Genomic DNA, 27,856 nt, shown 5'->3' on the forward strand with positions numbered 1-27,856 from the left:
TGGACTCGAAACTACCACACCAATGCAACTACCAACAATTTGGAAATAGGTCTTGATCAAGGACACATGACAAAACCAGTGGAAATGTGCATCGGCCATGGGTGGGGGGAGTGCGGGGGGTGAAGGGGAAAGTAGGAGCATGAATCATGTAACCATGTTAAAAATGAATATTAATAAATGTTTAAATTTAAAAAATGGAAGAATAAACGAAGAAAATAAGATGGAGAGAAATACAGTTATAAAATGTAAATTTGAATGAATGCCGGATGAATTAATGCATAAAATGGAAGCAGATTGAAGAATGAATTAGAAAAAAGAATCCAAATATTTGTTGTTCACTAGAAATACACTTGAAACAAAAAGATACAAAAGTAATTTAAATAAAGGACAGTAGAAGTAGCAATTATGATATCAGACAAAACAAAAAAAGAAAATAGACAAGAGATCATCAAGGAAACCACATTTTGCTAAAAAGTTACCATAGACAATAAGTTAATATTAGTACTGAATATATGCAACAAATGGCAGAGCATCACAATTCTTAGAACAAAACATAAATGAGAGATAGGAGGAAATAGAAGGTAATAATACTTTATTAGTAGAGGACTACAATTTATCCAATTCAGACATAGATAAATCTAACTACAAAATAAATGAAAAAGAAGTTAAAGAGATGAATGGAATATTAGAAAAGTTAGATATGATAGACCTCTGGAAAATATTGAATAGGAAAAAAGGAATATACCTAATTCTTATCCATATATGGTGCCTTCATAAAAACTAACCACTTATTAGGTCATAAAAAAATCACAAAAAAATTCAAAAAATCTGAAATGTTCAGTTCAACCTTTTCTGACAATAATATAATAAAAATTACAATAGATAAGGTGTCTATGAAGCATAAAATAAAAATTAATTAGAAAAAAGTATCTAATCCCAAAAAATGAGTTGGTCAAAGAGCAAATCATAGAAGCAATCAATAAATTCATTAAAGATAATGACAATACATAACAAAATTTGTGGGATGAATCCAAAACAATATTTAGATGAAAATTAGAGTATATCTCTAAACTCTTACATCAAAAAAAATAATAAAAAAAGAACAGATGACTAAATCAAACATTAGTCGAAGAAAACTGTGAAAAGAACAAATTAAGAATTTCCAACTCATTTTTTCCAATAAATTTTTAAAAAGAAAATATTTTCACTTTCAAAAATAGAAAGGGTAAATGTACAACCAATAACGATGAGACTGAAGTAATTATTATGAGCTATTTTGTCCATTTATATGCCAACAAAACTTACAATTTAAGTGAAAAGGAAGAATATTTACAAAAGTATAAATTACTCAGATCAACAAAAGAGAAAATAAAATATTTAAATAACCCTATCTTAGAAAAAGAAAATGAAGAAACTATAAATAAAGAAAAACACTTGGACCAGACAGATTTACAATTTAATTCTACTAATCATTTAAAGAACAATTAATTGCAATATTATATAAACTATTTTAAAAAATAAGGAGCCCAAACTAATTCCTTTTGCAACACAAATACCATTTTGATGCTTAAACCAGGGAGGCAAAAACAAAAAAAATAAAACTATAGACCAATATCATTAATTAATATTTATGCAAAAATTTAAATCAAATACTATTGAGGAAACTATACTAATACACTTACAAGATTCAATACCACGATTTAATCCAGGAATGCAAGGCTGGTTTGATATTAGGAAAATTATAAGCCTAATTGACCTCAGAAATAACAAAAATTAATAAAAATAAAATAAAATAAAAAATAATATTATTATGTCATTAGATGCAGGGAAAGCTTTTGACAAAATACAACACACATTCTTTATTTAAAAGTATAGAAATAAATAGAGCTTTTCTTAAAATAATAGTATCTGTCTATAACCAAGAGTAAACATTACCTTTAATGGAAATAAACTTAAAGCCTTTCCAATAAGCTAAGTAATCAATCAATAATGTCCATGATAAATATTATGATTTCATATTGTACTAAAGAAGCAAGCTATAGAAATAATACAAGAAAAATAAATCAAACTAACAAGAGTAGGCAAAATTAGAGAATCATAAACAGTCAACTAAAAATCTAGTCAAACCAATGAACAACTTTAATAAAATTGAAAAATATAAAATAAACCCACACAAATTATCAACAAATTCCCACAGGAAGAGATAGAAAGAAAAATTCCATTTAGAATAACTAGATAGTACAAAATACTTGAGACTGTATTAGCCAAGACTAACACAGAAACTATATAAATGAAGTTACAAAACACTTCATACAAATAATGACAGTTCTAAATAATTGGAGAAATATTAATTATTCATGGGTAGAATGAGCCCATATAATAAAAATGACAAAATTGCTTAAGTTAATATACTTATTCAGTGCCAGGCCTATTAAACTACCAAAGAATTACTTTATAGAGTTAGAAATAATATTTTCAAAACTCATGTGGAGGAACAAAAGATCAAGAATGTCAAGAGAATCACTGAAATATATATACTTTTAAAGGAATGGAGCCCAGCAGTAACAGATCTCAAAATACATTATAAAGTGTTAATCATCAATACAATTTGGTACAGATAAGAAATTGAATTGTTGAACAATTGAATAGATTAATAACATGATATACAAAAGCAAATAAGAACAGTAGCTTAGTTCTTAATAAGCCCCAAAGCCCTTGTTTGGGGGAAAAGAATTCACTATTTGGTGAAAATTGCTGTAAAAACTAGAAAGTAGAAGAATCTAGGGTTATACAGTCAAACCTTAACTTTCACTTGGGAAATATTACTAGACAGTGGTATAGAATCAAAAATGGGAATGGTGATTCATAAAGGTTTAGGTTACTAAGACTATCAAAAACTAATCTTTCTCCAGAGATTTTTAAAAATACTTTCTTGCATATAATTCTTTATAACAAAAGATTCATTCTAATAATATGTATTTTCCCCATGAAACAATCCATAAAATACAGTGGAGAAGAGAAGCAAAGCAGGACAAGACAAGGAGGGAGAGGTAAGGAGCTGTGATATCTGAAGAACCTAGAGGTAAAAAATGAAAAGAGGTAAGTTGTCATTTCTAATCTCTCTTTTGGTTCCACAGTTTAACTGTCCCCCAATGAAAAGCACATGCTTGGGGTGAAAGCACAATTGCTCCATGCTACAATGACTGAGATTCTCTGGAGCCTATTGGCACAGGCAGCTGGGGGTGGGGTTAGAAGGCTAGCTTAGTTGCACAATGGAAGAGGGCAAGAATGATTATCATCTCATTTACTCACAAATTTAGCCACTATTCCGTTTTGTCAATTTCCTCATGGTCCTCTTCAGAGGTTACTTTAGCAATTTCTAGAACAGATTCATAAATACTTTTGTGAATTTTCTCCTTTTTTGCAAATATAAACTTGTACATATCACACCTCTCATTTTTTTTCTCTACTACATTTAGCCCTGAGAGTGCACAATTGCCACTACAAAAGTGAAAATGAGTTTAAAATAAAATCCTGTGAATCCTTGAAATAGAGAAAGTTAAACTCAGGAATGTTGAGGTCTGATTGTATCAACATTTTACATCCTAAGCTCAAAATGGGTATATAATTTAGATATAAAATAAAAAGGGGGATCATGGAAGACATTACCTGTTATGTATATAAATAAGTGAAGAGTTCACGGTCAGACAAGGCACAGAGAGGTTAATGGGAGGTAAAATGGAAGAATTTGAGTACATTAAATTTAAAAAGTTTTGCACAAACAAAACCAACATATCAGAACGAAAGCAGGAATCTGGAGCAAAAGAATTTGTAGCAATTTATTCTGATAAAGGACTTATTTCTCAAATATATTTCTTAAATATAGAACTGAGCCAAATTTATTTTTATAAAAGAGTCATCCCCAACTGATAAATGGTTAAAGAATATAAAAAGGCAGGTTTTTTTAAGTAATGTTATTTTGCCCAATTATATAGAAAAATAATTTTAGCATTCATTTTTTAAATTTTGAGTTCTAAATTCTTACTCTTTCCCATCTTCTCTTCCTTCCTCCTCCCTGAGATGACAAGTAATCTGATATAGATTTCGCATGTGCAATCACGTTTTTCCATATTAGGCATTTTGTGGAAGAGATCTCAAACAAAAATACATATATAATTAAATTTAATATATTTTAAATATGTATATAAAACAAAATATACATATATAAATATAAAAATACATAGTTTTCAGGAGAAAATCAAAGCTACCAATAGTCACATATAAATGCTCTAAATGATTGCTGATTGAAGAAATTCAAATTAAAACTACTCTGAAGGAAAACTTCATGCCCATCAAAATGAAAAAGATGACAGAAAGTAAAATCATAAATGTTGGAGGAGATGTGGGAAAATAGGTAGACTAATGCACTGCTGACAGAGCTATGAACCAGTTTAATCATTCTGAGGAACTATTTGGAATTATACCTAAAGTGTTATAAAACTAAACATACTCTCTGACCCACTAATGCTGCTAATAGTTTTATATACCAAGGAAATCAAAGAAAAAGGGAAAAGGTACATACATATGAAAAAATGGATAGTTCTTTTTTGTGGAGCTCAAGAATTGGAAACCAAGTTAATTATGGTGTATGAACAATGTTAAATATCATGGTACAATAAGAAATGATGAAGGAGACACTTTTAGAAATACCTGGGGACACTTTTATGAATTGATGCAAAGTGAAATGAGCAGAACCAAAAAAATAATCGACATAGAGGCAGAAATATTTTAAATAATAATGATAAATTGTGAATGATTTAGCAATTCTAACCAATACAATCACCCACCATAACTCCAAAGGAATCATGATATAAAATGTTGTCTTGCAAATACATGGACTCAACATGCAAATAGAGGCATTTTTTTTCTTTCTTAATTGTCCTTGCTTATTGGGCAGTGGGGTACATTTCTAAACTGGAAATGTTTTGCTTAATTTTAGATATACAATAGAAATTATATTTTTGCCCTCTCAATAGGTAGGAGAAGGGTATTTGGAACAGAAATTTATAATTAAAAAATTTAGGCGAGAACTCATCAGTGGGAGGAGACAGACTGGTGGATCAATCCCTCATGATGTCAAGGCCATAGGAAATGAAGGATCTTCTGGGGTAAGTAGGTCCCATGTGCTAAGGCAGGTTCTACAATGGTATTCCAGTATAGAGTACAGTAAATAGTGGTTATTTTATAAATATTTGTGAGTTGAATTATATAAATATCCTGATTCTGTTGAGTGAGGTTGGAATGACATGGTCTCCAACCCCTTCATTCAACTTACTGTTTGCCCTCTTCTGATCATTCTCTAGATTGTGAATATCATTTTTTAAAAATAGCAGCCAGAACTGAAGACAATATTCCAGATGTGATCTATTCAAGATAGAACACAACGTGACTGTATCCTTTTCATTATGGACTCTTTTTCTATTAATGAAACTGGTACAAAAGTTCTTTGTCTTTTCTGTGCATCCAAAGGCATCTCTTCCTCATTGTCCTATCTTAAGATATTCTCCAAGTGGTCTTTCATAAATGCCACAGGACACATTGATTCTCTCCCTCTGTGAATTTCCCCTCTACACTTCAGCCAAAGCAAATTACACAATGAAACCAGATGAGGCTTTGGCCATTCCCACCTCCACCCCTTTGTGCTATTCCATGGTTGAAGACTGACCACTACTTATAGGAGATATTGTTGAAAGGATTGCCATTCAGGTACTTATGAGACTAAATGTTCTATAGGTATGAAATCCCCTCCTACTCTGAGTTCCACAGAATTCTCTTCCCATCCCCTAACACTATCCCATTTAGCCTTGTCATAGTGCAAGCATGAACATTCAATTCAAATGCCCTGACTTCCATTATGAAGACTTCTCTGATGCTCTCAAATGGAAATGCTTTCCTTCTGATATTACTTTATATTCCTCTTGTGTACTTAGCATTTTGTAATTTCTGTTACACTTATATTATCTCCCCTAATAGAATATAAACTCCTAGAGGTAAGGACTATACATTAGTTGTTTTTGTGTTTCCCCTAGTTTCTAGCTGGGCACATTAAATAGTAGTTATTTTATAAATATTGGTTGAATAAAATGAGTGAATAAATGAATTCCTGGAGCTGTTATCATATATATGTATATATATATATATAATTTCATATTTTACTAAGTAAGATAATGAATGTAAAGTGCTTTAAATGTCAAATGTTGCTACTTTGTCTGAACCACTTATTTTTGCCATTAATTATTTATTGGCTTCCATTGTAAACTATTTATTCATGTGTATTTTTTCTTTGATTCTCCAAAGAGTTTATTAGATTCTATGTAGGGCAGCAATGATGAGTCATTTTGAATTCTCTTGAATACCCATCAATTGTTAGCACAGTGTTGGGAATAGTGGGCACTTAATCAGTAATTATTAAATGAAGTGGCAAAAATTATTTTCATTTTTTGTTTCAAAAGACAGCTTCCCTTCTTTGCAAAGGTATCTTTGGCGAGATCCCTGCCAAAATTTTCACATTTAACCAAGATATAATATTCTTTGCTGTTTCTCTCCTCTAGTTTTGTTTCTGCTTTCTCTATTTTTATACTCAGCAGCAAAACTTGTCACACACAGAAGTAATCCTCTAACTTCTCTGGAATCACATCTCCTTGTTATTGTACGTGTCTAATTCTTTATGACCCTATTTGGGGTTTTCTTGGCAAAGATAATGGAGTGGTTTACCATTTGCTTCTCCAGTTCATTTTACAGATGAGGAAATTGAGGCAAATAGGATTAAGTGACTTGTTCAGGATCACACAGCTAGTAAAAGTCTAAACAACATTCTGGTCCTAACTATAGTTCAATGGTCAACAATAAAGTAAAATGGCTCATCAACACACCTTCTCTTAATCACTCAATCTGTCTCTGGTGTCCTTGAACAAATTTCTAAGTCTTTACTACACTGTCATAACCTTGATTTGCCATTATCTATCCAGTTTCTAGTGTGTTTGGTTGCCTGGAGTTTCAAAGGAGAGGATTTAAAGATTTAAGAGAATCTAGTACAGGGTGTCCCCAAAGTACGTCTTATCCTCCTGCTGAACTGTGAGGTCTATGACAGGAAAAGCTATCTTATTCAGTAGACTTTATATCCCTACCAATTCCTTAAACACAGTTCTGCATTCAGCAGTAGAACTTAAGTAAGTCACCTAACCTCTCTGTGTCTTAGTTTTCTCATCCGTAAAGATGAGATAGTTGGGTTATAAGATGTATAAGATCCCTTTTACTACTATGAAAGAAAAGCAGAACTTGAACTGACATCCTACTCCCAAGGCCAGTCCTTTATCACAATTCTAGGCTGCCTCTCTTTAAAGCCACCAAATTCTTTAACTTCCCTCCAGCTACAGGGAAATGATAAGAGAACTGGACTTTGTGATAAATCACCACCTCTTTTACTCTCCTTGTCAGTGAGCTTTACCCTGTCCTGGATTCAGAGGGAAATAGAGGAATCTGGTATAAAAAGAATCAGCCTTGAAGTCATTGCCCAGGGGGATGATGCCTAAGCAACTTTTAGATTTAGATTCCACTTTAAAATTTAGATTTTTTTTAAGTTTCTCTGGTGACCCTGAATAATCCCAGCAGCAAAGGCTAAAGTCACTCAAGAAAGGGATGGAAGGCTTCCATAGCTTGCAGACATTTGAGAAAAAGGAGAATGCAAGTTAACCAGAAGGAACAGTGAGGGGTTCTACCCAGGCCAAACACCAGAGTGATTGCCAGCATTTCTGGTAAACCCTACACAGTGACAGGGTTTTATTGGATTTCTGCTACAAGTATTTCAGGGTGGGACAAGGGGAGGAAAGGGATTCTGAATTATTCTTCAAGGTTGATCACACAGCTGCACAATGACTGTCTGGGTATTGTTCTTTTTTTTTTTTTTTTTTTTTTTTTTTTTTTTTTTTTTTTTTTAGAAAAATCTTTCAAAAAAGCTTTGATCTCTCAGAAAGAAATGTTTGCACCTTTTCATTTCTGCTCTGATTTCTTTCACGTAGGGTCCTCAGAGGAAGATGTTAAAAATAGCTTTAAGAGAAAGGGTGCTTGAATCTATAGGCCAAATCCATGAATCATGAAAGTCTGTGTCATTCCCAGGACAGGAGACATTATTTGCCATAATAATAACTCACACTTACATAGCCCTTGAAAGTTTACTATCTTCCTCACCATAATTCTATGATGTAGGCAATATATGTATTATTATCCCCATTTTACAGATGAGAAAGATTTGCTCCTGTAAATGCAACCAGCAAATATGTAAAGCACAATTCACACTCATATTCATGAAGGATTTTATAATGCCATGCAGTCTCTGCTTTTGCAATATGTAAATGTTCTAATTTCCTTCATTGTAATCCAAATTATACCTATTATTTCTTGAGTTACTGACACTCTAGGGTCCCTCTCATATCCCTTATCATGGCTTAGAGAAAATTCAGGGTACCTGAGGCTATACAGCACATAGCCTCTGGCAAGCCCTGGCAAGCAGTAAATAAATGCTTTAAATTGGAAGGAAAGGAAGAAAACATCTATTTATTATCTAAATGTCAGGCCTGGTGCTAAGCATTTTACAAATATTATCTCACTTGATCCTCACGACCTTGGGAGTTAGATGCTTTTATTGATTCCCATTTTATAGTTAAAGAAACTGAGGTAATGAAAGTTTAAATAATTTTCTTAGGGTCATAGAGCCAATGTGTCTGAGGATGGATGTGTACTCAGAACCTCCTTGTTCAGGCCCGGCACTCTATCCACTACACCACTTAGCATCCTTGGCAGGCTTGACCATGGTTATGGTTATTTTTGAAGTCTCAGACTGTTAAGTTCAGAGAAAATTATCCCCAAAGCAATGGCCATCAAGTGAGTTTCTCCCCTTCAACATTTCACAAAGACCACTTGCTAATCCACCCACAATCAACAAATGTGTTTGAGCACCTACTTTACAGCAGATACTATGTTAGGTACTGGGGAGACAGTGATCAAGGACAGAGGGAGAGATGACATAGATACAAATGTACCAAATAAGTATATGCAGATACATATAAATAATATATTAAATTAGAAACTAAAAGTATCAGAAAAAACTCACATGGGAAGTGTTTTCTGAGATGAACTTGGGAAATTAGGACTGCCAAGAGTTGTTAAGAAGTATATTACAAGGATGGGCATGTGAGATTTTAGTTTTTTGTATACTGTGTTAATTCCTACATCTGGGTCCTGAATTAGAGAGGCTCCAACCAATCTGCCAATCTGTTTATATATATATTTTGAATTTTTGAATTCCAAGGGATGTTTCCCCCCATAAAACCTGATCAATAGCTAAATTTCTTCCTGCTAGGTATGTGACTACTCACCATCCCCTAGGGGAGGAGTTAGGAATCTTGATAGAACACTTCTTCATTAACTATTTACCAATTAGAGTTGCTTTGTGATATCCTGAATAATGAACTCTCAAAAAGTAATTATAGACCTACCTGACCTAACTTCCCAATCTTTGATCATAGAAAGGATCACTGACCTATTGTTACTGGTTAAATCCTAGCCTAATCAATAAATTGATATTCTTACCCCAAAATCAGTCCCTTGAATATTTTTCATTGTAATGGGCATAAAGACAGGATGAAAAGTTATATGAGAAGAGCATCTGAAAGGCCAACTTGAATCTGAAGGTAGGGGGAAGTTGGAATAGGTATCAATGGAAAAAATTCATGAATCCTTGAAATGTACTTTATGTTCCAAACATTCCAAAATTTTCAGAATGCAGTTGTTGTTTTAGACCCTCACCTTATGTCTTAGAATCAATAAAAAGTATTCACTTCCAAGACTGAAAAGCTGTAAAGGCTAGGTATTTAGGATTAAGTATCTTGCCCAGAATCCCACACCTAGGAAATACCTGAGATCAAATCTGAAACCAGAATTTACTCTTTCCAGATCTGGCTTTCCATCTACTACTGAACCACCTAACTGCTTCTTTTTCTATGTAGTTTCATGTTATTAAAGCTCAAAACTACACTAAGACTTTTGGAACATCCTACAAAGACATACTGACATCCTCACTATTATTATATCTATTATAAATTGAAAGCTTCAACTCCAGCAAGGATTGATTCCTTTCTTGCCTACTTTCATGTTCAAAATGAACAGAAATAATACTTTAACTAGATATATTATTTGTATCATTTCAAGAAGGACATAAGTGAAGAATAGACCCTTGAAATGAGGTGTTTTGATTTGAAAAAACAGGGAGTTGATTCAAGCTTCCCAATTGACTTGAAAAGCTTGTAGGACTATATACTTCTGTTTGGACTTTCTAAAGCATCTCCTTGTGGAGGATGTAAATATTCTCAATGGCATCCTGAAGTGAGGACAAAAGACATCTTGTGATTAAATCTCAGGAACTGAGGTTATTTCAGGATTCACTGGTCGGCTTAGAGCTGCTATATGATACCTCCCACAGAAGAGATGTATACAGATGGAGGACATCCCCAAGATAAATTGGTTGGCTGTGTCTCTTGGGAAGGTAAGTTCTTGCTGGAAAAGCTATCTCAATCACAGAATAATTTGGGCCTTTTGATTTGTTTTTTCCAACTTTCCATGTTTTTGTTTGGTTTTGGTTTTTGTTATTGTTTTTGTTTTGTTTTGTTTTGTTTTTTCCTACAGCTAGCCTGAGATCTTTGCCTTTAAGGAGAATTCATGGACAACTTTATTTTTGAATCCTTCATTATAGTTACTGGAAATATATTCTCTGGGGACCTTGATTCTAGATTCTAGCCTTCATACAGAGAAAGGAGAATTATCAGCCTTCACAAGCTTCAAACTTGTTTTGTGAGGAGTACCATATTGAAATGTATAAAGATTTAGCCTCATTCTGAGAGAAGAGAAATTCCTTGGCTGTTAGTAAGAGAAATCTATGAACATAACCCTCTGTTATGGAAGTGGTAGCAATAAAAAGTTAAAGCCACCAATACTCAGAGCAAAAATTCTGGTCTCATTGTGAGGAATTTTTTTGTTTATGCATCCATTGGAAAGAGGTAATGCATATATAGCATCTCCAGTTCTGATTCTCTACCAGAAGAGTAAAAAACTTTATAGTGTATTATAAGCCTGAATGTCAATGTGGGTCTTTGCGGCATTCAAGAGGTCCTCTCTAGAAGGATGTGGTATTGCCAGTCTAGCAGATCCAAGTTCAATTTCCTTCATACCAAGGTTCAAATCATTAGTAAGTGCATTGTATGATATCTATGGAATAGCAAGACCTACCAGAGAGGGTTGGAGAATTTGTACTGATTTCTTAAGGGTAGTTGTGAATCTTTATGAGTTTCTTGCATTACTAATGAGTACATTGTGTCTTCTGCATTTTCTTTGGGTGAAAGAAAGGCTATTCTAAATTTAACATGTCTAATCAAGTAATCAGGTTATTTCAGGAGAGCTGGCAACCCCTTTTATTACTCTTTGTAGAGTATAGATGAAAGCTACTCTAATTTCTCAGAGAAAATTCTGAGTAGAGGCACAATGAGCCAAGGAGTTTATGATTTCAGGTAGCTTCCAAAAATAAAACCAGTCTAAATAGAGTAATATTGGAAAAGGGAGACAAAAAGTGTAGTAGTTGTGGGAATCATAAGCTTATTTTAGACAAATAAATGAACCCAGCAATTTTTTCAGCACTAATTGTCAGGGCACCTTTCTTCTGTCCTGCTCCTACATCTCTAAGTCATTGTCTAGTTAACTATCCATATAGCATCACAGACCCTGGGATTATTTCCATATTTTGCACATGCTAGAGTTTAATGCTGGTTGAATCCATTCATTATAAGCATATCTCTACCCAAATGTCTTATACAAACAAAAAACTAACTCACCAAATGCAAACCTTCAAAGTACATTAGTTTGTCTGCATGTAAATATTTCTTAGCTGTGAGAAGTGAGAAATGTGCTATTTATTTTTTCGAAAGTTGGGCTTGTCTTTGTTCACTACTATGGTAGAATGGTTCATCATGAATATCTATCTAATTTACATTTAGAAAGTATAAGCTTCTTTAGTCTCTTCATGGTTCTAACTATCATTGAAACCATTTTTCAAGTCAATGTGTTATTGATTCAACCAAAATGGTCAATTATATCCTGTAGATCTTCTTTAGTTCTCAAATTATTGACCTGGTCAAGTCAATTTGTAATTAGACAACTTTTTCAAAGTGTTTTCTCTCTTCAACTTTAATGTCAGTTTGAGAGTTAAAAGTGAGGTATCCCATATTTGGTCATTATCTACGTCTAGGAGTGTATAACTACCTATAATGATCATTTTGTATTAAGGTGAATTTAGTGCTTGCTAAACGGGTTGAATGAGCCCTTAGTACACCACAGCTCTGCTACAGCTTTTCTAAAATGAAAGGTATTTTAATGTGTCATCTGAGGCTCCATAGAAAAGAGATGGTGTGAAGAAAATGGTATAGTCCATTACTTATGGGTTGTTCCTTTCAACCAAACATTTTCAACTATAGGACTTTATCCTGGTTTATAAAGAGGTAAAGGTAGGCTATTCCTGATGGTTTCAGGGAATAAAGTCTCTCAGTGTCAGGTATTTTAAGCAATCACCTCCTGATAGAAACTATTTATGGAGAAATCAAAGGAAAATAGGCATTTCGATTATCATCCCACCCATTTCCATCTTCAATAGAATCTTTAAGGAGAGGGACTATTTTCGTTTTTGACTTTGTAACCCCAGTAGCTAGTTAATAATAGGAAATTAATGCATCCATTAAATTGAATTAAATAGAATTGAAATTAATTCAGTGCCTCATATACCTGCAATACAGAGGGTGAAGAGGAAAGGAGTGGCCTCTTATATGGATTTATACTGATTATTAACCATTATGCCACCTCTTAATTCTAGACCAGGCAATATCTTCAATATAAAATAATAGCACTTGAGGAGTCTAACAGGCAGGATTCCTACTATTTCATCCACATGATAACTTGTCACTATGTATTTGTTCATGTTGTTATTTGTACATACATACACACACACAAAATCATTCCATGCTTCTTATGCATCAAAGATTCATAATTATTTTTGTGTGTTGTGAACCCTTTCTCAGCATAAAATTTGTAAACACATAAAATACATAGGGTTACAAAGGGAACCAACTGCACTGAAATAGTTATCAAAATTTTTAAAAAGATTACAGACCCAAGACTAAGAACCTCTGCTTTACACTTATTAAATATCACGTGTTTTCACAGATTCCTCCTGGGATGCTTTTCTATGAACACTCTCTTCTAGTCAGTTCTATCTCTTTCATATCCTTTGCAAAACCATTCTAATGTTTGTATTCTGAACTTTTGTTCACATCTTTTCTCTAATTTGTAATATCTACATTTTCTCCATTCTATCTCTCTAAATCACATTAATCTTTCAAAGCCTCAATCAAGCCACACGTTTCCAAGAAATCTTCCTCCATCACTGTGCTCCATTTTGACATTCCCCTTTTCTAAGCCATTTTAATGCTTCTCAGTATCATGTCAGTAGGGTAATCAAAAACAATGCTTTATGTTCTCTTTCAACTATCCTAGAGTATTTCAAGACATTGCAAATTTAAAGGTGGAAAGGACCTAAGAAACCATGTAAACCAACCCCTCAACTTAGAGTTGAAAAAACAGAACCTCACAGAAGTGACGGGATATGTCTAAGATCACAAAAGTAGTAAGTGGGTAACTCAGCCTTTGAAATAGGTCTTCTGACTCCAAATCCATTGCTTCAACTACAACACTTTGCCTGCCCAATCAATTCCTTTTCTGATCTCAAAATCTTTTGTGCTTCTCTTATGAATTTCCACATTCTATTCATCTGTGTCCATACATATCTTAACCAATATATTCATTGAGAACAATGACTATTTTGTTTGTATTTATAGCTCTCACCATTCAAATAGGAAGAGATGGATCTCTGTCTTTCTCTGTTTGTCTCTCTCTTTTGTCTCTCTCTGTCTTTCTCTCTCTCTGAAAACATTGAGCCAGATATTACAGATTTACAGACATGAACCTGTAGAGGTGAAATGCTAATTGCCTACCTACACAATCCTTCAAAGATAAGGAATTTGTGATAATGACCGGAATTCCTTACATTTCACAGTCCCATTGAAGGTCAGGGTCTGTTTTGATTCTTCCACATTGTGTCTCTACTGTTTTCAGGTCTTATTTGGTTAAAAAAACTCCTCTTCTCTATTCAAGATTTTGATTCAGAGGTTACTCCTTTTGTCCTGAAAATCTTCCATCTTGTCACTACAAATCCACTACTGATGACTTTCATTTCTACAGATCTTGGTTTTGCTCAGTATTCCACAGTATACCACTGCTGCCTTCATCTTCTGCCATCTCTAGGGATTATGAATTTCTCAAAAGGGATCTCAAAAACATGCTACCTTCTCTTCAGGAAAGATTTAAGTATTTTTGGGTACCTGTGAGTAGTTCTTCTCATCTTTTTACCTTCAATATTTGTTTCATTTTCTTCTCTTGCAAAGTCTGGTCTAGCAGTATAACTCAGGTTATTTGAAACTGGCTATCAATCAATTACTAAACTTTTCTAAATGTTGCACAAAAGGCCAAATAATACCCAATGATAAGAAGAGTTCACAACTCATCAATAGGGTATCACCAGTGCTGGAACAGAGGCTCAGATGTGGAATTAATAGGAATGTTCAACCCCTTATATAAGAAAACATCTTCAATGACAGAATAGTATTCATCACTTAATCTTTTGAGTCTTCATTTTCCTATCTGAAAAATAAGAAGGTTGAACTATAGTATCTATGAGTTCCCTTCCAGCTCTAAAACAATTATTTTTAAAATTATATATATACACATGTACATATACATATATATGTATATATGTATATATATGTATACATACACACACACACACACACACACACACATATATATATATATATATATATATATATATATATATATATATATATATAACAGGCTCAGATGCCTAGGTCCACCCTATATGTGTATATTTCATATCTTCAGTGGCATTTAGAAGCTCCATTGGGACATGGCTCCAGCCACATACTTCTCTTTTCTCCACTGTTTTCTTCCACAATGTTTGGTAGATGGTAAATGCTCAAAAACTGAAATAAATTTGATTGAATTTAATAACTCAGAGAGCCTCAATATTCCCTCTTGTCCTTTCTTTCATGTTTTCATTTCCTAGGATTATGCATTTTCATTATAGCACTCATTTGGGCCTGAGAATCCTACTGAGAAACATTATTTTTTATCTCAGCAGGTATGGAGAGAGAACCAATCCTTTGGGGAAGCTGAATTCTTTTCTATCAGGTTTCTTGGAAATGATCAGCATTTTAGAAACAGACCAGTTTGGGCTAGAAAAAGGTAGAACTGAGTTAAAACATAACTCTGACACTACATGCCCTTAGACAAATCAAAATATCTCTATGCCTCAAACCTTTCCAATATCTTTAAAAATACTACTACCTTACTTTTAAGGTTGCTTTTAATTTTGTCAAGCATCCTCATGCTCCATACCCATTATTTCACTTTTTCACAAAAACACCATAATATAGGATAAGAATTGTTATGTTCACATAATCACAACATTTTTGGAAGAGGTGGTAGAGGTGGAAAGGATCACTGATATCATCTAATCCAACTGATACTTGAAAGAAATGCCATTATTGACATTTATTTGAGAATAAGGAAACTAATACCAAGAGGTCACAAAATAATTGTTGAGGTCCTATAGGTAATAAGTGGAAAACCTAAAATTAAAACTCAAGGCTTCTGACTCTATATCCAGTGATCTTTCTTCCACATCATGCTAATTGTCAATTCGGAGCAAGGGTTAAAACCTAGAACAAAGGAAATGCATTGGAGTTGTAAAAAGATGACCTGGCTCTACAACCTGTTCTTTTGTGGTCTTTGGCAAGTCAATAAACTTCAAATTGTGTATTTTCTAAACCTTGACCTTTCATCTTATGATCAATACTATGAATTGATTCTAAGTCAGAAGAGAAGTAAAGGCTAGGCAAAGGTGGTTAAGTGAGTTGGCCAAGGTAACATAGCAAGGAACTGTCTGAGGTTATATTTGAACCCAAGACCACCTTCTAGAACTACCTATTAATCCACTGAGTCACCTAGCTGCCTCCCCAAATTGCATTTCAGATCTGGGCACTACTGTATAGGAAAGTTTTGGCTAAATTGGAGAATAACCAAGATGCTCATAGAACTAGAATGCATGCTATATGAGTATCATTTGAAGGAATTTCAACTGTTTATCTTAGAAAAGATAATACTTGGGGAGGCCATGATTTTTATTCAAGTATTTAACAATGTCATATTAAAAACAAAAGATAATTAATCTTGTTCTTTTTGTGCCTAGAGTGTAAAATTTAAAGTAAAGGATAGAAATTGTAACAAAATGAATTTAGACCTAATTTCAGAAGGAATTTCCTAACAATTTTGTTGTTGTTCAGTCATTTCAGTCTTATCTGACTCTCCATTACCCTATTTGGGGTTTTCTGGGCAAAAATACTACAATGATTTGCCATTTCCTTATCCAATACTTTTTTACAGGTGAGGAAACTGAGGCAAACAGGGTTAAGTGACTTGTCCAGAATTTCACTGGGGTGTCTGTGCCCCTGTCTGAGGGCAGATTGTATTCCTTGAAGATGAGTCTACCTGATAAAAACAGAGTGCTTTATCCACGGTGCCCACTAGCTGCCCAAATTTGAAAAAAGGAATGAAGTGCCTCCAGAGATAGGCTTTACTAGATGTCTTCAAGCTAATACTAGATGACTATTTCTCAGGTATAATATGGTAGGTATTTTTTTTCCTCAGGTATGAATTAAACCCCACAACTTCTGAGGTCCCTTCCAACTCTAAAAATCTGAACTTCTCTGAGCAATAATATATCTTGTTTTCTTCCATAGCAAAGGCCTATGACCATTTGGATATATAACATAGAGGAGTAAATGAATATAGTAGACAAAGGAGAATTATTTCATAAACCAAAAGATCCCAGTTACTATGTTAAGTGCTCACTGTTTTATAAAAACTCTCTTGGGAAACTATAAAAAAATTCTGGCAGAAACTAATTATAGACTAACATTTCACTGGATATACTAATAAATTTTCCAAACTGGGTACATTACTTAGATACAAAGAGTTGCATTAGAAACTAACCAGGGTCAAACTAGTAGCTATAAAGAAAATGCTTTTGAAACTTATGGATAATGAATTTTTGACCAAATAAAGGGAGAAGTCCACAGAAGATAAAATGAATAATGTCATTTTTGCAAAATTAAGAGTTTTTTTGTATTTTTACAAAATAACCCACTAAAACAGCTAAGACTAGAAAGAGGAAGGGAAGAGGGGAACATCTCAGTAAGTTTCTCTGATAAAAGTTTTATTTTTAAGATATATGGGGAATGGTTTCAAATTTATAAAAATAAGAGCCATTTGACAATTGATGATCAAAGCCAATTGACAATTGATGAACAAGTAATTTTCTACAGAATCAATTCAAGTTATCAATAACCATTAAAGTGTTCCAAATCATATTAATTAGAAAAATTCAAAGTAAATCATCTTGGAAAGTCCACTTCATATCCATTAGATTGCTAAAGTTAACAACAACAAAAAAGGAAAATGTCAAATGTTAGAGAGGTAATAGGAAAACAGGTATATTAATAAGCTGTGGGTGGAATTATGAATTGGTTCAGAAATTGTGGGAAACAATTGAAACAAGGACCCCCAAATAATTAAACAACATATGCTCTTTGATGTAGCAATATCACTTCTGGGGCTATACTCCAAAGAGATCAAAGAAAGACTAAAAGAACACATATTTATAAAGGTATTTATAGAAACTTCTTTGTAGTAGCAAAGACCTGGAAACAGAAGGGGTACCCATCAATTGGGGAATAGCTGGGCAAATTATACTACATCAATATAAAGAAATTTTCTGTGTCATGAGAATTTATGATAAGGACAATTTCAATGAAACTTCAATATAAACTGCTAAAGAGTGAAATAAACAGACCAAGGGGAGCAATTTCTATAATAATAATATTGTAAAAACAAATAACTTTGAAAGACTTAAGAACTATGGTCAATGCAATGACCAATCTTTCTTTCAGAGGAATGATGATGAAGAATGCTCTCCACTTCCTGTTAGAGAAGTAATAGACTCGGAGTATAGCTTGAGGCTTATGTTACTGGACATAGCCAGAATGGGGATTTATTTTGCTTAACTACATATTTTTATTACAAATATTTTGTAGTTTTTTTTTTCCAATGTGGGGTTAAGGATGGAAGCCCTTGCCCCAGACTTTTGGCTTTTCTTGGCTCATTGCCCTGGTTTCCAGGCTCCAAAATAACTCTTGATTTGCCTGAGAATAGACACAAGCCATAGCTTAAAGGCAAAAGGTTTCATATGCCATTACCAATCCCCAAAGCCATCTCATCACCAGCATGAGCTATAATGGATTATTGATCTAATAGACTATAAAGACTAGGGAAGATCTATCACAGGCTATTGGGTTAATCTCACAACGGAACACGCATACTTATTTGTCTACGGTCCCTGTCCATGCTCATGTATAATTCCTCCTCTTGCAGTTAATGGGAGTTACGTGACTGCTTGAAAGAGAAAAGAAATACTTTCTTAAGGTTTCATGCTTCAAATCCCAATGAAATAATAGCTTCTAGAATGAAGCATGAGGATGTTTAAACTCAAATGTCTCAAAAGTTTGACTTTATATTTCAATCATGGTTAAACAAGTCGAGGAGCAATAGCTTGGCAAATTCTATTTTGATTCAAATTCTTTTGGAAATCACATTATATGCACTTATACAGCCCAAGATGCCAAAAAGTTTGGAGTTATTCCTTTATGTGGAAATTAATCCCTTTTTATAGACCATAAGATCATAGACTTCTTAGAACTGAAAGAAACATTTGATGTATTGAACTTCATTTAATTGTAGAATCATAGATATAGATATGGAAGGGACTTGAGACATCATCTAGTCTAACACTTATTTTGCAGAAGTGGAAACTGAGGTCCAGGGAGATTAGGGGACTAGTGCCCACAAGATTTGATTCCAGATCCTCTGTCTCAAAAGTCGGTACTCTCAGGGGTAGCTAGATGGCTCAGTGTATTGAGAGCCAGCCCTAGAGACATTCAAATTTGGTCTCAGATATTTCCAACTGTGGGACCTGGGAAAATCACTTACCCCCCAAAGCCTAGCCCTTTGGATCCCAGGAACCAAATGTAATTCTTCTTCCTCGGAACCAATACACAAAATTGATTCTAAGATGGAGGGTAATGGATAAAAAAAAAAAAGAGTCAGTACTCTCTTTCCTCTGAAACACACTGCCTCCTTGTTAAGCAATGAGGATCTGAACAATGCATTTTAAAAATTTGAGTCTCCCAGAATGGGCATGCACATGACTAGTCACAAGGACATTTGATTTCTAATCCAAGCTGTCCTAGGAACTAGCTTTATAATTTTAAGTAAATCACTTAATCTTCTTTGGAACTCAGTTTCTCCATCTATAAAATTAAAGAGCTCCTTAAGGTCAGGGACGGTTTCATTCTTTTTCTTTCTGGATTCATAACCTAACATAGTGCTTCCTATATTTTAGAAGTTTAATAAATGCTTGGTGATGAAATGATTGATTGACTAGATGATCTCTAGCATGCATTTTCACATGAAATCCTGTAATTAATGACTAGGTATGAGTTGGCATTAGTTAAAAATGCATAACTCCAAGAAAAATGAGATATTAGAAGTTCATGCCAACATAGTTGTGTCCTAGAGACTGACTGAAGCTAATGGCAAGATGAAGAGACAAGACCAAGGAATGATAAGAGAAGAAAATGCAAGAAGGTGCTAGAGAGTTACCAAAACAGTTGCCAAAACTTGTTCCTGTGAAGATTGTGTAGAACCACCAGAAGGAACCAGAAGGTATAATGAACTCAGAGAAAGAAATGAAAGATTTTTGAGGCAATAGAGATAATGTTCTTGCATATTACGCTTAGATACTTTTGAAGAAGAAAGTCAGACATTCATCTATTTATTGTTTAGTGAATAGTTTCCAGAGAAGATAGTGCCCAAATCTAGATAGCATAATGAAGAAAGTACCAAGACTTGAAATCAGAATAGGCCTAACTTCAAATCCTGCTTCATGCCCTTACTAAGAAGTCACTGGAGCTCTCAGAGTCTTAGTTTCCTTATCTCTAAAACAGACCTATTAGCAACACCTACATCACTAGGGTTGTTGAGAGGATTGAATAAGATAGCATATTTAAAGTACTTTGCTTACCTTAAAGGGGAAGAGAACAGAAAAAGGATATTTATAGCAACTGCTATGTTCCAGAAACTGTGCTAAGTACTCTTTACAAGTATCTCATTTGACTCTCACAAAAATCCTTTGAGATAGGTACTATTATTATTGTTGGAGCAACTGAAGCAGAAAGAGAGTGACTTCCAAAAGGTCAAACAGCTATTAAGTATCAGGTTGGATTTAAACTCAGGAATTCCTGACTCCAGGCATAGGATTCAAAACATCTTCCTAAAAGTGCTGTATAATTGCCAGTTATTGTTATCATCATTATTAAATAAAAAAGATATGAACTTGTAAGTCAGGAATACTACAGATGCTTATTTCTTGGCCTGGGATGGAGTACATTCAATGTGTGTGAGAAAATATATTTATTACTGGAGTTTTGTGGAGAACAAAAAGAAAGAAACTTCCTACATGAAACCTTTAAACATGATGCTACAGAAATTATTAGATATAACATGAGAAGTATGACAGAAGATACTTAGTGATTCACAAGATAATATTGACATCCAAGGAGGAGAGCAATAGTAATTGTCACTATCTATAGCAAAATAAACAAATTATATAAAGAAAATAATGAACTAAACATGGTAAACACAATCTCATACATAGAACTTAAACTTAGATAAACATGGCTCACAACAGAAATAAGAAAATGGAAAAGTTTACCTTGGGCGAAAGGAGAAGGTTAGATAAGAGGGATGCTGGAATGGCATCATCTACAAAAAGAATGTATTGCTTTGTGGAAATGAATAAACTAGAAAAAGGTAAAAAGGGTAGAAAACATCAGTGGAAGGAGATAGGACAGAGATGATGGCGAGAGTGAATTGCAGTTGACTTCAGCAGAAGAAGAACTGGATGACACTGAATGATCATTGAGCTGGCTTAGAGGCAGAATGTGCAGTAAACTGGGAAATCAACTATCCAAATATTTGCTGGGGTTTTCCTTATATTAAAAGGAGAACAGATGAATTTCAGATTTTACAATAATAATTACATACTCCAGAAAGAGAAAGAAGTAATGGATCACTTTGATTTTGGACCTAATTCTAGAAAACAAAGGAATATCACCTGCCAAACTAGAAATAAGTGGAACCTTGGGAGGAACTAACCAGACTGACTGAGAGATCATGATCTATACAGAAGGGAGTAACAGGCATTTTTTGAAAATAGGTTTCAAATAATTAAGGAAAAGAACAGATATGATCTCATAAAATATGCTAGAATACCAAAAATTTCCCACACCTGAAGTCTTTAAGACTAGACTGGATTAATGGCCATTTTGTAGGCATTTCATAGAGGGGATTGGCAGTAAGGTATGATTTGGAAGACATTACTTTTGCCATTCCTTCAAACTCTGAAGATTCTGAAATTCTAGTGGATACACTGAAGGGAACATTGACCCATGAGTCTAAGAAGTCTCTCAAAAATGAAATCTTAAAGCCAGTAAGACAATCTTTTTTTTTCCAGTAAAGAAGAAAATGAAGAGCTTTCAAAAAAGATCAATGTGGTTGTATAGCTATTTTATTGACCAAATGAAACTTTAAAAGGCATACAACAGAAGTAGAATATAAAAGTGTGGCAAGCTATCATAAAAAAAAAGTTACAAATGTTAAAAACCAGAAAATCAGATTGCAAAATAATAAATGTGTCTACATGTAAGTAAATTTATGCATATGCACACATATGTACATGGATATGTGTATTTATATATATGATTATAAAAATGACATTTTTTACTTTTCAAAAGCCATGTTGAAGATAAGAAAAAAAATATAAGCCCTTTGAGAGTAGAAATGTATTTCATGATTTGTCTTTTCTATCCACAGTGTACAGTGTTAAACATAAAATATTTGCTTAATAAATACTTGCTGATGTATGAATTGATTTAACCATTGAATGTAATAGATATTTGATAATGGATTATGGAATAAAAACAGAACAATCCTGCCTTCTGTTTTCTCTGCCAAGGAGAATGTGGCTCAGCATGAGAAATATAGTCAAAAGGGAGTTTAACAAGCCCAACCCAATAACATTTATCTTATTATCAAAATGCCTGCAAATGGTTGCTTTTAGATAACACAAAGTTGGGAAGGATAACTAATGGCAAGATTGAGATCTAAAAATCTCTTCGTAGTATAAATTTGGTCTCTACCTAATAAGATGACATTTAATAGAGGCCTGCAAAGGTTGGGTACAATTCATGGCTACGCAAAAGTTTCAAAAGAACTAGTGGAGGTTGAATTCTGGGAAGATGGCGGTGTAAAAACAGCAAGGCTCCAGACCTCTGTAACGCTCTTCACCACCAATCAAGGACAAACAGCTCTGAGGGAAGAGAAAAACAAATCTGACAATAGAACAAAGCTGGGGGATCCCCCAGCTGAACCCAGCTTAAAAGGTACATAAAAAAAAGAGGAAAAAAAAAAGCCTGAATTCTTGGAACTGTCCAGTGGGAGGGGAAAGAAAGGAGGAAGATCTCAGATCTGCTCCTCCACCTAATCTGCTGAGTCTCCAGTGGATCCTCGAATCTCTGGAAGAACTGGGGCACTAGTCTGAGGGAGTGCCTCCATGGCACTGCTGAGTCAAACTCAAGGCTCTGATCACAAACAGCAGAGAGGTTGCTGGGAGAGAAACCCAGAAAGGGTGAATATGTGCTTGAGAAATTAATAAAATCGAATGTAAAGAATTATCGAATTAATAAATGAGACTAGAAGCTGGTATATAGAAGAAAAACAGATAAAATAGACAAAGTACTCATAAATCTAATTAAAAAAGGAAAGAAGAAAACCAAACTAAAAGTATCAAAGATGAAAAGGGAGACCTCACATCTAATGAAGAGGAAATTAAGGCAATCATTAAAAACTATTTTGCCCAATTATATGGCAATAAATATAGCAATCTAGGTGATATGGATGAATATTCACAAAAATATAAATTGTCTAGATTAAAAGCAGAAGAAATAGAATACTTAAATAATCCAATATCAGAAAAATGAATTAAACAAGCCATCAAAGATCTCCCTAAGAAAAAATCACCAGGGCCTGATGGATTCACAAGTGAATCCTATCAAACATTCAAAGAAAAATTAATCCCAATACTATACAAACTATTTGACATAATAAGGAAAGAAGGAGTTCTACCAAATTCTTTTTATGACACAAATAAGGTACTGATTCCAAGGCCAGGCAGTCCAAAAACAGAGAAATAAAACTACAGACCAATCTCCCTAATGAACATAGATGCAAAAATCTTAAATAGAATATTAGCAAAAAGACTCCAGCAAGTGATCAAGAGGGTTATCCATCATGATCAATTGGGATGTATACCAGGAATGCAAGGATGGTTCAACATTAGGAAAACCATCCACATAATTGACCATATCAACAAGCTAGCAAACAAAAATTGATTATCTCAATAGATGCTGAAAAAGCCTTTGACATAATACAACACCCATTCCTATTGAAAACACTAGAAAGTGTAGGAATAGGACTTTTCCTAAATATAATAAACAGTATATATCTAAAACCATCAACAAGCATCATATGCAATGGGAATAAATTAGAAGCCTTCCTAATAAGATCAAGTGTGAAACAAGAATGCCCACTGTCACCTCCATTATTTAACATTGTACTAGAAACACTAGTAGTAACAATTAGAGAAGAAAAAGAAATTGAAGGTATTAAAATAGGCAATGAGGAGACTAAGATATCACTCTTTGCAAATGATATGATGGTCTACTTAAAAAATCCTAAAGAATCAACGAAATAGCTAGTAGAAATAATCAACAACTTTAGCAAAGTTGCAGGATACAAAATAAATGCACATAAATCATCAGAATTTCTACATATTTCCAACACATCACAGCAGCAAGAGGTAGAAAGATAAATACCATTTAAAATCACCCTAGACAATATAAAATACTTAGGATTCTATCTACCAAAACAAACACAGGAATTATATGAACACAACTACAAAATACTTTCCAAACAATTAAAACTAGATCTAAACAATTGGAAAAACATTGAGTTCTCATGGGTAGGATGAGTTAATATAATAAAAATGACTATTCTACCCAAATTAATTTACTTATTTAGTGCCATACCTATCAAACTACCAAAAAACTTTTTTACAGAATTAGAAAAAACTATAACAAAGTTCATTTGGAAGAACAAAAGACCAAAATATCAAAATCAAGGGAAATAATGAAAAAAATGCTAAGGAATGTGGTCTAGTAGTACCAGATATTAAACTATACTATAAAGCAGTGGTCATCAAAACAATATGGTACTGGCTAAGAGACAGAGAGGAGGATCAATGGAATAGACATGGGGTTAATGACATCAGTAAGACAGTCTATGATAAATCCAAAGAACCCAGCTTTTGGGGCAAAAACCCACTATCTGACAAAAACTTCTGGCAAAATTGGAAAACAATATGGGAGAGATTGGGTCTAGATCAACATCTCACACCCTATACCAAGATAAACTCAGAATGGGTGAATGACTTCAATATAAAGAAGGGAACTATAAGTAAATTAGGTGAACACAGAATGGTATACTTGTCAGATCTCTGGGAAAGGAAAGATTTTAAAAACAAGCAAGAATTAGAAAAAATTACATAATGCAAAATAAATAATTTTTATATTAAATCAAAAAGGTTTTATACAAACAAAAACAATGCAACCAAAATCAGAAGGAAAAGCAAATTGGGAAAAAATCTTTACAACAAAAAACTCTGGGAGAGGTCTAATTACTCAAACATACAAGGAGCTAAATCAATTGTATATAAAAAAATTAAGCTATTCCCCAATTGATAAATGGGCAAGGGACATGAATAGGCAATTTTCAGATAAAGAAATAAAAACTATCAATAAGCACATGAAAAAGTGTTTTAAATCTCTAATAATCAGAGAAATTCAAATCAAACAACTCTGAGGTACCACTTCATACCTAGCAGATTGACTAAAATGACAGCAGGGGAAAGTAATAAATGTTGGAGGGGATGTGGCAAAATTGGGATATTAATGCATTGCTGGTGGAGTTGTGAACTGATCCAACCATTCTGGATGATAATTTGGAACTATGCCCAAAGAGTGCTAAGACTGCCTACTGTTTGATTTAGCCATACCACTGTTGGGTTTGTACCCTAAAGCCATCATAGGGAAAAAGACTTGTACAAAAATATTTATATCTGTGCTCTTTGAGGTGGCAAAAAACTGGAAAACGAGGATCTGCCTTTCAAATTGGGAATGGCTGAACAAATTGTGGTATTTGTTGGTGATGGAATACTATTGTACTCAAAAGAATAATAAACTGGAGGAATTCCATGTGAACTGGAAAGACCTCCAGGAATTGATGCAGAGTGAAAGGAGCAGAGCCAGAAGAACATTGTACACAGAGATGGATACACTCTGATAAAATCGAATGTAATGGACTTCTGTACTAGCAGCAATGCAATGACCCAGGACAATTCTGAGGGACTTATGGAAAAGAATGCTACCCACATTCAGAAGAAGAAATGTGAGAGTAGAAACACAGAAGAAAAACAACTGCTTTAACACATGGGTTGAAGAGGATATGATTGGGGATATAGACTCTAAACTACCACCCCAGTGCAACTATCAATAATATGGAAATAGATCTTGATTGATGACACATGTTAAAACCAGTGGAGATGCACGTCTGCTGGGGGGTAGTTTTGGTGGGGTGGAGGGGAGAGTAATAACATGAATCATGGAACCATGGAAATTTTTCTAAAAAAATAAAAATTCAAGTCACAAATAAAAAAATTAAAAATCAAAGAACTAGTGGAAAATCTCCAAGATTGAATTAATGCTCTTTGGAGGACTTAAGTGAGCACATTGACAAAATAATACCACAGGATGAGAAAAAAAATGAAAAAATAAAAATTTGCATTATTGGAAGGAAAGCCTACATCAATATGATCACAGATCCATAAATTTTAGAAGCATATAGATAAAGATATTACTATCCTGTAAACAAAGTCATCTAAATGTTGTGTCTCCCATTGTGTTTTTAACACAATAAGTGCTTATGAAATATTTGCTAATGTGGACCTAGATGATTTCAGAGTCCCCTTCAAGTTCTAAATTCATTGACTATGTTCTACAAATTTAATTGAATTCATTTGAGCTAAAAAAATCACACTGGAAGGTGAAGTTCAAGTCCACATCTTTCAATAAAGCTTTGAACTATTCTATTCTAGATTCTTTCTTTTTTGTGCTCCTATTTAATTCATATGCTATTTAACAGTTTTGTACTTAATTGTTCTCTAATTGCTTCAGGTGTGTTAATTTCGAGGGATAATCATGAAGAGAATGTATAGAGAATCTTATCAAGATGTAATGTAGAAGCCATTTTATGTTCACTTTTTCCCCTTAAAATATTCTTTCCTCTTTCTTTTTATACTCCTGGTATTGGAACTTGAAAAATCATCACTTTTTAGCACTGAAAACTAAACAAGTGCTTGGCATTTCTAATACAGAAGAACTGCCATAATTTCATGCCTCTCCAAACACACACTGTGAGCAATCAAGAGAAAAAGGAAATTAAAAACTAATTCTGCTGTTTATTCTTCTCATTTATTTTATCAGTCATCTCAGTCTCACACTGAATAACAATCAACAGTGTTTGATAGACACACCTAGGGGAGGCTAGACATCTTCCAGTAGATACCCGGAGAAAGCTGGTAGGTGAAGAAAAATAACTATGCAGTGAAGAGGCACCTTTAATTATGCAATCAAATACTTGGGTAGTAATATTTCCAGTCAATGTTAAACTCTTTGAATAAATGAATGTAACATGGATGACATTGCCAATAAAAGTTTTCCTCCAATCAAATTCTCAAAACAGCTGCCAGGAGACAATCTATCATGCTGAGAAGGACAGAATTGCAAAAATTGGGACAGGCTCTAGATAACAACCCTTGGTTCAATGATCAGGTTCTGCACCATTGAGTATCTGGCAATTTTGAGTTGGCAAATTCCATTGGCATTCTGATAGCACCTTGGAAATGTCATAATACTCAGTATTGAGTTCTCTGTGAGAGAAGGCAGCAAGATAGCAGAGTGGATAGATAAATAACTCCCCTTATAGGCAGATAGCTTTGAGTTCAAGTGCTGCCTCAGATACTTTATTTAGCTGTGTAACCCTAGACAAGTCTTTAATCTCTCTTCATTAGTTTTTTACTCTATAAAGCTGAGGTAATAATAATAGCATCTCCCTTGCAAGGTTGTTGTGAGACTCAAATAAGATGTTATATACGAGGTGCTCTGTAAGCCCTAAGAGGCTACATTATATATGTATAATAATATATAATATATAATAATAATAATAATCACATATATTTTAGCTATTAGTATTCAAAAATCTCCCTCTGGAATAAAAA

This window comes from Gracilinanus agilis, chromosome 3 (assembly GCF_016433145.1).
Source record: "Gracilinanus agilis isolate LMUSP501 chromosome 3, AgileGrace, whole genome shotgun sequence".
NCBI lineage: Eukaryota > Metazoa > Chordata > Mammalia > Didelphimorphia > Didelphidae > Gracilinanus > Gracilinanus agilis.